Raw genomic sequence first — 10,719 nt, 5'->3', positions numbered from 1 at the left:
AATCGTAAGCTGGAATAAATATAGCCTGATCAACTATATTTATTCGAGATGCGACTAACGTGTGTTTGGGAGTGATGGTGGTGTTGCAATGAATCTGAAACCTACCATATAGGAATGCTAGAGCCAAACATAAAATTTAGAATACTATAGGAGTATTTTATGATACTAAAAGACTAACAATAAACCCAAAAGCATGTTCAGAAGTTCTAGAATCAAACATGTAATTAAAATACTCTAGGAATATTTTAGGAACCTTAAATAACCTTGCGTGAAAACTAAAAACCCAAAAGTATGCTCCCAAGGTTATATATAGTGAGGATCTCATAGGCTAAGAATGTGTGGTTTCGCTCTACTTCCTTTTCCTTGTTTGGATGTGGATATAGAGTAGTATCGCATATTCGAAGGCCTATTAGATCTAAGTTATATATGATTGGTGTACACTATGTAATTATAGAAGGACTCGATATGGAGCACACATTAAAATGTTTTAATAATCTCTTAAGATTCTTTAGACATTCCCATTCTCGCATAAACCCCTTTAGAAAACCTTATCCACTTCAGTAATCGACAGAGGAGTCGATAAAGACCCGAAAGAGGTTCATTGAGGAGATTTCCAAATAGGAAATAATTGAATAGTAATAAGACTATTGAAATCGCCATGTGCCTATACCCTTTTAGGAACATCGGTGGGAAATTCGCCTGAACTTCCGAGATTCCAGTCATCCATTATGAAGTGATGACGATCAGAGTCAGAATCGGAAGTAAGGCGGAACAGAAATTCAATATGTCTACAGAGAAGAGAACCCTATATAAGTACCCGAAGAAAACCAATGTTTATTCCAGTCAAGAGTGAACGGAAAACAGAAGGAGCCAATGTATGAAACCCGAGAGGTGTTCTACCCCTATAAAATCACACTAATAACCCATAAATTAATACAACTTAGTGAGTTAGTGGTTACACTACTCACACTATGTGTTAGGCAAATCGTCTTTCCTGTCGCGACTAAGATAAATAGATCGGATCACAAAATCTCGATTGAGAGTGTTTAGCCCTAAACTTTCATGAGCCTTTTCTTGTGTAATCTTCGTTCCGAAGATTCTTTCAAAATCTTTTCAAAGCCGGAGATTGAACCTCTCCAGTATAAAGATAACTTAGTTGGAATGACACCCATTTTATGGCTTTCTGATACACTTACTTCTACCCTGTTACCAGGACTGCATCATAGGGATGTAGGTCGACACTTAGAGAACCATAACTCAAAGCGCGGGAAAAAATTTATGCCTATTATAGTAAAGAAAGATACGTCTAAGGGTAACCATCGTCTCTCATCAGTTTGTGTTCCTCATCGTGTAGGAAAAACCATGCCTCTGAAGAAACGTAACCAACCCGCTAGCAAGGCACCGACTCTTCAGATCAATGAAGCTACATTCCAAGCTGCAGTTTCCGTAGCCGTAGCAGCTGTCATGGCTCACCTGAATGCTAACAACGAAAATCTTAGCAGGAGCACTATCGGGAATCCCGATCATAGCGATGGACAGCAGCAACCAACACCGGTGTGTAAAGCCACCCAAGAACTCCAATCTAATCCCCTGAAAAAAAAGTTTGAGAACGAAAAGGGGAGTACCTCGGCTCAAGGACCTTCCGAAGGGCAGCAAGCTGAGGTAGACAATACCCCTCTGAACCCGCCTGTCTCGACACCAAGAAGACCATATCTAGGAAACTTCCCCCACTGCAGCAAGTGTAACTACCATCATTATGGAGGCTGTCAAGAACCCTTTTGTGTTAGGTGCAACATGAAGGGGCATACCGCTCGCAACTGCAGAACCCCGGTTGAGTTCATTACATCAACAACCAATGTTGGGACCAGTCCAATATGCCACCTATGTGGTGAAATTGGGCACCTCAAGAGGGACTGCCCAACTAAAAGAAATGATAAGGACGCAGGAGGAGTTTAACCCTAATACCTAGGGGAACATCAAGGAACCCGGTAGAATTTTGGTACGCCTCTCAACCTTAAGTAGCTACTCGAAAATTTTAAATAATCAATTTTAATTGAAATTACTCCCTCGTTAAGGCGAAAGTCACAGCACTGTTGTAAAACTTAAAAACCCATCAGGTAAAGCTATGATGGCTTAGTATATACGTGAAGGCCATTTATAATTAGGATTGATAGACCTCGAGTGAGTGATGCGGCCTTATCTCATGTTCCTTGTTTGGTTGTGGATTTAGGGCGGAATCGCTCAGTCAACAGTCATTTTTAATTTTAATTATACATGACTAGTGTATACTAGGCAATTATAGAGAGGCCTCGTGAGAAATATATTCATGAAAAGTACATCTTTCCAAAGTATCAGGACCCCTAGCGTTCAGAGTCAGTCATGTCGGCCCAAGTATTCGCGGTAGTAATATCATGGACAAACCCGAGACGCTAAGAACTTGTGTGCTCTGTTTAGCACATGGCCCCATCAATCTCCATTCCATATCGTGTCGATGTTCGCTAATTTCCACACTACCATCAGCCATGGTTCGACTTGGTTCGACCATGCGAAAATTCATAGTGTTGTGTAAAAAGAACTTTCACCTTATCCTAAGCGTCAAATAAAATTCATTTTGAACCTAATAGAAAACCTAATGCGAACCATCGGTCGTCTCTCTCATTCAACCTTCAGAAGTACCCAGGAAAGGGGTACTACGCGCTGTTAACCAACCCCATTAGACATTAAAACCAGAAGCGAAGGGCACTGTGAATATTCCGGAAGACAATAACCACCCGAGGTCTACTCAGTAGATCCTTCAGAAAGATCACTTGCACCGCACGATCAAGTTTAGGAATCAAGAGTAAGAAATCATGGGATTAACTTACTACTACTGAGTATATGCATTAAGAGTGGCATATAATCTAGATCGATAAAATTTAAGATGTGTGTTTCCGCCCTACTCCCTGTTCCTTGTTGGTTGTGGGTTTGGGGTGGGGCCACACATCTGAGCATCCTGTCAGTCTCAATTATATACGACTTATATACACTGAGTAATAGGGTTTGAGCCGAGTATGAGGTCTACCATAAACCTTAAAATAAAACCCTTCATCATATACCCATAGGAAAGGAGCTGAAGTCAAGAGAACCATTGTGGGTTGAGCTACTAAAATGACTACAAATTCGACATTTGTTGTCATCCCGGTTAAGCCAACATAGTAGCTGACACCCCCAGTTAGGAAAAGTAGCTCAAGTCGTAAGAGTCAAAAACATTGACTACGACCATCCATTCACGCCTGATCCCACAAATTAAGCATCTCAGTGGTGAGCCAAGAAACCTGAAAAACTGTGACAGGTTAAACTCTGAGAAGAATGGATGGGGAAATTAGAGGTTCTGAGTAACAGATTCTTATGCCCTCTAGATTTAATCTGGATAGAGAAACTCGGTAACATAGGAAAAGTAGCTGCAAGGGATGCCCGCACTACTTAAGCACTTCGTTCATCCAGATACAGACGAGAAGCGCCTAGGTCGGAAAGAGTTGTGATCGTGCCTCGCCATGTGAGAAAGTTACCATCGCCCTATAGATGATAGTCTGCATTCACCAAAGTTAATATTAGGATGCAAAGAACCGCATGATTTCCTCCGCGACCAGGAATACTTGAGTAAAGTAGGCAGCAAGTTGCGTTAAGCTTTATAACCCAGGTCATAAAGAGATTGGGGACTAGACACCAGTCTAGGTGTTAGTCGACGAGTTACACAAGATCACGCACTCCCTACAAACTTGAGGAAGCAGACACAATGGAAAAACTAAGGGAGCATGTCATAGAGATTGCAAGACTACTAGGTGTTCCAGGGAATATTATCTCTAGAGAGATAGTAGAACCACCTCCTGAAATAGTCAATCACTTCAGAAAATCTCTAAGGGCGAAGCTAGCCCTGATCAGAGACTCCTATCCATGAAACAGTGAACCGAGTGAGAGAATGATTCCTTCCGATTAGGGATCATACTGTGAAAGCATCTATTAGACGATGATAAAAATTGGAATTATCTAAGCATCATCTGGTAAAACCCTCTATCATACTGACGTTGAGATATTCCGTTAGAAACACCTCCTGAGTCAGAAGTGCAGGTCCGTTCTGCACTGGGCTGAGGTAGATGCCGCGCAACCAATAGATGCCAGCATATAATCAGCACCTTCAACGATCCAGAAAATCTTCGAAAGCCAACCATTAGGAAATACAAATCCAAAGACGACCTGAGCCTCCTAAGAACCAATCAAAAGGACTACACCTCCAGTAAGAGAAAACTTTTGGAACTTCCGAATGGCGATCACGCCAAGTAATGATCTCACCATGGAAGTACATTATGTTCTAGGTACTGAAACGTTCTATTTTCCCAAGAACTTAGGATCATCAGAGAGTCTTGATAAGAATTGGTCCAGCATCCGTCAGACCTCAACTACTTTAGGGATTCCATAAATTCCACCCTAATCTATCCACGTCTCAAACTTGAGAAAGTGCTTGTCCGACGAGACTCTTGTAATCCCACTCGACGAGATCGAAATCAATGAGCGCCTCAACTTCGTGGAAGAACCTGTAGAGATCATGGACCGAGAGGTCAAGCGAACAAAGCAAAGTCATATCCCGATAGTGAAGGTTCGCTGGAACGCAAAGTGAGGACCTGAATTCACTTAGGAGCGAGAGGATCAGATGAAACTGAAATATCCTCATCTTTTTGCTTAGTTAATTGTAAATACTTATTTGCTTAAACTCTAATTTCAGGACGAAATTCCCTCTAACGGGGGAATGATGTGACAACTCGAAATTTCTATCTGGTATAACCATTCATCTCATTAGAAGTCAGATTTCTTTTTGCTAACTTTTAAGCTGTTTGGAAGCAGTTTGAGTGTTCTAAAGCCTAGTACTGCAAGCGGTAATTATAGGAAGTATACTTTAGAGTTTGTTTTGCATCATTTATGTCTCAACACTCCAAGAGTTTGGAGTTTACGGCCCCAAGCATGGAGTTTACGGCCGTAAACTCTAAAGAGTATAAATATGACACTTAGTCATTTTTGGCTCATTCTTCACCTTCCAAGCTCAAGAACACCCACATTCTCTCTAAAGTATCATAAGATCTTCTTCCAAATTTTCCAAAAATGTAAGTATTTCTTCTCTTGATTTGTTGATACAACACTCCATCTCGTAGTTATACATGATTTCATCCATGAAATCTTCTCTTTGTCATAGATCTTCAAGTGTTCTTCATTTCACCAAGAACACCAAGAACACACACTATTGTTCTTGGACCTTAAACACTCTTACAAGCTTCCTATAAGTAAGTACACCCCTCTTAACTAGTTATGTGCTTAGATTACTTGTTAAACCATGGAAAACACCAAGAAGTCCCAAGAACACATGTGTTGGTGCATATGTGCCACCATTACCTTCTAGGGCTTGGATATTGGACTAGAACCTTGCATGCATAAGCTAAAGACCTTAAACCACGAAATGATAGGAGTTACCATGGGTTTACGGCCGTAAACCCACTAGGACCGTAAACCCTAAACCGTAAACTCCATGAGAGTTGGTCCATGAACCGTAAACCCTAATAAGGGGGCCATTATGAGCCCTAGTCCCTTCTAAAGCATTGGAACCAAGTCTAGATCACTTCCTTGAGGAGTATAGGACCTTAATCAAGCAAAAGAATCAAGCACACATGAGTTTACGGCCGTAAACTCATGGTGAAATGACCATGGGCCGTAAACTCTACAAGGTGGTGAAATTGTGGCCCTATTACTTCCTAAGGCTTGGACTTGACATATGATGCTTAACCTTGACTTGTAAGACCCTAAAACACAAGATGGTGCTAATTACCATGAGTTTACGGCCGTAAACTCATGGGGGAAGTGACCATTGACCGTAAACTCATGTGGTGTTACCATATGGGCAGTAAACTCCAATGTGAGGCCCTACAACCCTTAGGTGCAACCCTTTGTACTTAAAGCACTTGAATCAAAGTGTTTCCATTTTCTAGGGTGTCCTTACTTGATTAATTAGTTGTTAAATGACTAATTAGATACCTATGTGTGTCATTACATGTTAAATAGGATCCGTGTGTGTGTTCAAGTCTTCACTTGACACTTAGCATCTTATCCGGCACTTTCATCCAAATCACTCACTGCAGGTGAGTTCATACCCCTTAATCAACCTTTGAAATGATTTTAAATGCTTTTATGGGGGGGAATACAAGTTGAACTATTAAGTTATTATATCAATCACAAGTGATTAATAACTGTCAAGCAAATAGATTTTTGCATGTTAAACTGTTTTATCCAGCTAAAGGTTTTCAAATCTTGATTTCAAATCTCTTTTAAAATACTAAAATCTCTTTTTAAATTACTAAACTTTTATCAAAGTCTTCTAAACTTATATTCTTGTTAGATTCATGCCTATATAGATATAGTTATATAAGTCGGATTTGAAGGACTTAGGACTGATAGCCCGCTTTATTTCCTGTTCCTTGTTTGGTTGTGGACTTAGAGTATCCGGTTATTTGTCCGAGTGTCGTTGAAATCCAAGTTATATATTATGTATATCTATTTAGATATTAAAACTATTACTCCAGTTCAGCGCCCTTGGGTAGCAAAGGTACCTAGATAACCTCTCAAGTAAACTATAATAGGTATAGTTTAGAAATCAACAATAAATTTTATAAGGAGAAACTAGCTATATCAATATTCTAAAACATGTACTTTTAGTAAAAAGAAACGTATATAGCAATCAAAACACGGGATACATCCTCATGACGCGGATTTCACCGTTGTTGAGTTGGTAACCAGAGTCTCCTGAAGGGAGAGCAGGCATTGTGTGTATAGATCTATACGGGACAGACCATTCCACATCCTGACTGCTAGCTACAGTTCCGGCCGACCAAGCCAAGGGGTGACAAATGTCACATTTATTTCGACGCCAGCAGGTCGTCGTGTTTACATCCGTCAATCAGTATGGTTACGAGTATCTTCACATTTACCTTATAATTCATGGTCTTAAGGTAATTAGTACCACAGTAGTTTCTACATATAAAACTACGGTACTATAATATTTTCCTTAATACATTAACTTAGAACGTTTTTGATATAAAACGATAATGTAAAACTATATTATGATAGTGATAGTAACATTTGGGAAAATGCTCTTTAAACACGAAACAGTCGGGTCTTGGTAGAAGACTGCTTTTAGTAAAGGAACTCATTCTTTTAAAACATGAAACAATCGGGTCTTGGTAGAAGACTGCTTTTAGTAAAGGAACTCATTCTTTTTAAACATGAAACAGTCGGGTCTTGGTAGAAGACTACTTTTATTAGAAAATATAGGATTTTCTGGAAGGAATTCAAATACTCTGTAAACTTTTATCACCATCATCTAATGAGATTATTTTGAGGAAAAACATATATTTATATCAATGTCATTAAAATACTTATGAACTCAACAGCATTAAAATGCTGATACTCTCTTTCAAAATAACTTGTATTCTCAGGTCGTCAGTAGACAGGTACACTCCGGGAGCTTTTTGCGAAGTCAGCCTTGTACCAAGCTGCATTTTATGTTATTCTCTATATCTATTTTGTGATGTTGTTGCTAAATGTAACCCTTGTAAAACTTATTTTATTAATTCAATGGTTGTTGTACTTTGATTACTATAATGCATGTGTTGTGATACTTGACATGATGTCCTCCACCCCAGAACGTTTCTGCCATTCTGGTTTTGGGGTGTGACATGTTTCGATTTCCACAACAGAAGCAGAGTATGTTGATGCTGCAGTTTGCACTTCACAAATCATATGGATTCAAAGCCAACTGCGTGATTATGCAATCAACATGAAGAAAATTCCATTGTATTGTGATTCACAAAGTGCCATACGCATTTTTCACAATCCTGTGCAACATTCAAAAACCTAGCACATTGCTCTTCACTATCACTTTATAAAAGATCATGTTGAGGATGGCAATATCGAAGTCCACTTTGTGAAAACCACTGATCAACTTGCTAATATTTTCACAAAGCCATTGGATGAAAAATCATTCGTGAGAATTTAGGGAGGTCTAGGAATGATCGAAGGCAATTCAGTTCCTGGATTGATTTCGAAAGATTGACAAAAGAAAGGTGCAAGAGTGTCGATTCAGAGGTGCTGAATGGTCGTACAGAGAAAATATCCTGTCATTCACAGGTTACTGTTCACGTTCAGCGCTTCGACACGCTTCGATTTCGACATTATGTACACACCGCTTAATCACAAATTTTCGTGAGTTTTGTATAAATTTTTTTTTGTTACTTTAATGTCGAAAAATCCAAAAATACCAAAAATATTTTTTTTGTTGTTTGTTTCGAAAAATCCAAAAATACCAAAAAGATTTTATTTTTGTTTTGTCTTTCAATTTTTGAAAAAAACAAAAAGAACAAAAAGATTTTATTTTTGTGTTGTCTTTCAATTTTCGAAAAATCAAAAATAGCAAAAAGATTTTACTTTTGTTTTGTCTTTTAAATTTTGAAAAATCAAAAACTATAAAAAGATTTTCTTGTTTTTGGTGTTTGTATTTCATTTTCTTAATGCAACTTTTGGCAAAGATCATCCATGGTTCATGCTTGCAGTTCTAGGGTCAGGTATATTTTTCAAAAAACCTTGCACTAGTTAGGTTGTCCCTAGAAGCATGCTGCATCATGTTGACCTAAGCCTCTTTTGACTCAATGTGTGTTTTCAAAGCCTTAATGAAGTTTTCATCACGAAAATTTCTTCCCAATCAGGCTATCTTCACATTAGTCCTTGAGCTACCTTACTCTTCTCATTTGAGTTAAGAGTTTACTGCGAGGTCAAATTAACGCAGAGGTACACTTGTTTCTTTTAGCAAATTTTTTTTATCCCAAAATTCTTATACATTCACACACAATGACATATGTCCAAGAGATCTCTGGTAAAAACCAATCAGGATCTAGACATATCAAAATTATGTGTTTATGATCTAACATCATGAAACTGTGATGAAAGTGAAACCCTAAATGTCGAATCATTTTAAAGAATTGACGGGGAACTTTGTTCCAGAACTCACGAAACCTTTGTTTCAGTACCTATAATTGATACTCAAAATCATACTATTTTCTTGAATAGTAATCTTGATCAAATGTTCGAAACCCACGGCATTTGTTTCCCAACAAGATTTAGGTCTAATTTTGGTTTCAAGAATATGATTTCTGTTTGAGTATCATTCTCAACCTTCGTTACTTGATAAACTTTTCAAAGCTTACTTGTCATTGACTACACTGGTCAAACAGGTAGTTTCATTTACAACTTGTCATACTTATGTTGAGTGTTCTTTCTAACGAAATTTTAAACCTCCTTTAAAGCCATATTATAACAAGCCCTTCGATACTTCTCAATAAGTATTCGATTGTAATTCACGGGAAACCACACAAGCTGTTGATCATCTCTCTTGATGATTAGCGAAGCAATCTTTGCCCGGGATTTATCTACTTTTATGTCAAAATTATATTTTTGACATCAGAGATCCATATTTTTCTTACTTTGCTTCTTATCTTTTTCTTTGGCACACTACACTCACGAAATCCTTGAGATTCTGAGTATTACCAACTCAGGCTGATGATTTCGAAAGTTTGGCATATGACTTCGTTTTCAAACCCAAAAGTGAAAGAGCCCTACCTCCATTCCGAAGGTTTTGTTCTTATCCATCAATACAGACGAAAAGACTTTTGAAGTGACGCTTTGGTAACTATGCGTGTTTCTCGAAAACTGTTCTAATCACTTTTTCTGACATGGCGTGTATGACGGCTAGTGGTGCGATTTTCAAGGGACACGTGTTATGCCTATTGATGGTAACCGTTTGAAATTCAAATTAGGGATACATATAAAAGGGAAAATTGGGTATTCATTCCAACTTTACGCGTTTCAAACTTATTCAAAGACGATCAATGCTCTCTTTATCTCTCTGTTCTTCAACGCTTTCAAACAAACCCTAATCATGGCTGCTCTTCAATCCAACACTACTGACGACGCATCTTCTCAACCAATCAAGAAGATTCAGAGTACCAACTATCAAGTTGATGGTGATGTTATTGTGTATCCTCAAGAACTCAAGATGCTCATCGCTGCTTTGAAAAATTCCGTTTATCGAATGCGATGTTCAGTTCGTTTGAAGTACCAATGTCTTGGTTGTCCATGGCTGGTTCTACTGCTTCGTACAGCAAGACGATGGATACTGTGACCTTCAATTTGATCACTGATAAGAAGTTTCGTCTTACCAAGAAGTTGTTTGCTAAGATCCTTGAAATCCCTAATTCTCCACCTTTCTACAAAGTCACTAATGAACAAGTGTTACACATGTTCAATGAGATGGGTTATCAACCTACTCTCTTGAAGATCAGTGAATTCAAAAAGTCTGGTCTTCCCAGTATATGGAATTTTCTTTTTGGGATTTACCTTCGATGCCTCACAGGTCGAAGTGTTGGTTTAGACAAAGGACGAATGGAGGTATATGATATGGTCGCAGGCATTTACTATGATCTACCTGTTAACTATGCGACTCAGATATGGAAAGAATTTTTGAAGAGTGTTGAAAACACGAATTCAGTAGATGGGGTTTCATGTGCAAGGTATTGGAGTTTAATTCTTCGATACGCTTATGAAAAGGAAGGTATATTGGTGCCTGCTGATGAGCCTAAAGCAGAATTC

Source organism: Lactuca virosa, chromosome 8 (genome assembly GCF_052849685.1).
Source record: "Lactuca virosa cultivar CGN04683 chromosome 8, Lactuca_virosa_CGN04683_v6, whole genome shotgun sequence".
Taxonomy (NCBI): Eukaryota; Viridiplantae; Streptophyta; class Magnoliopsida; order Asterales; family Asteraceae; genus Lactuca; species Lactuca virosa.
The sequence above is the reverse complement of the archived record's forward strand: the minus strand, read 5'-3'. Positions refer to the sequence as shown.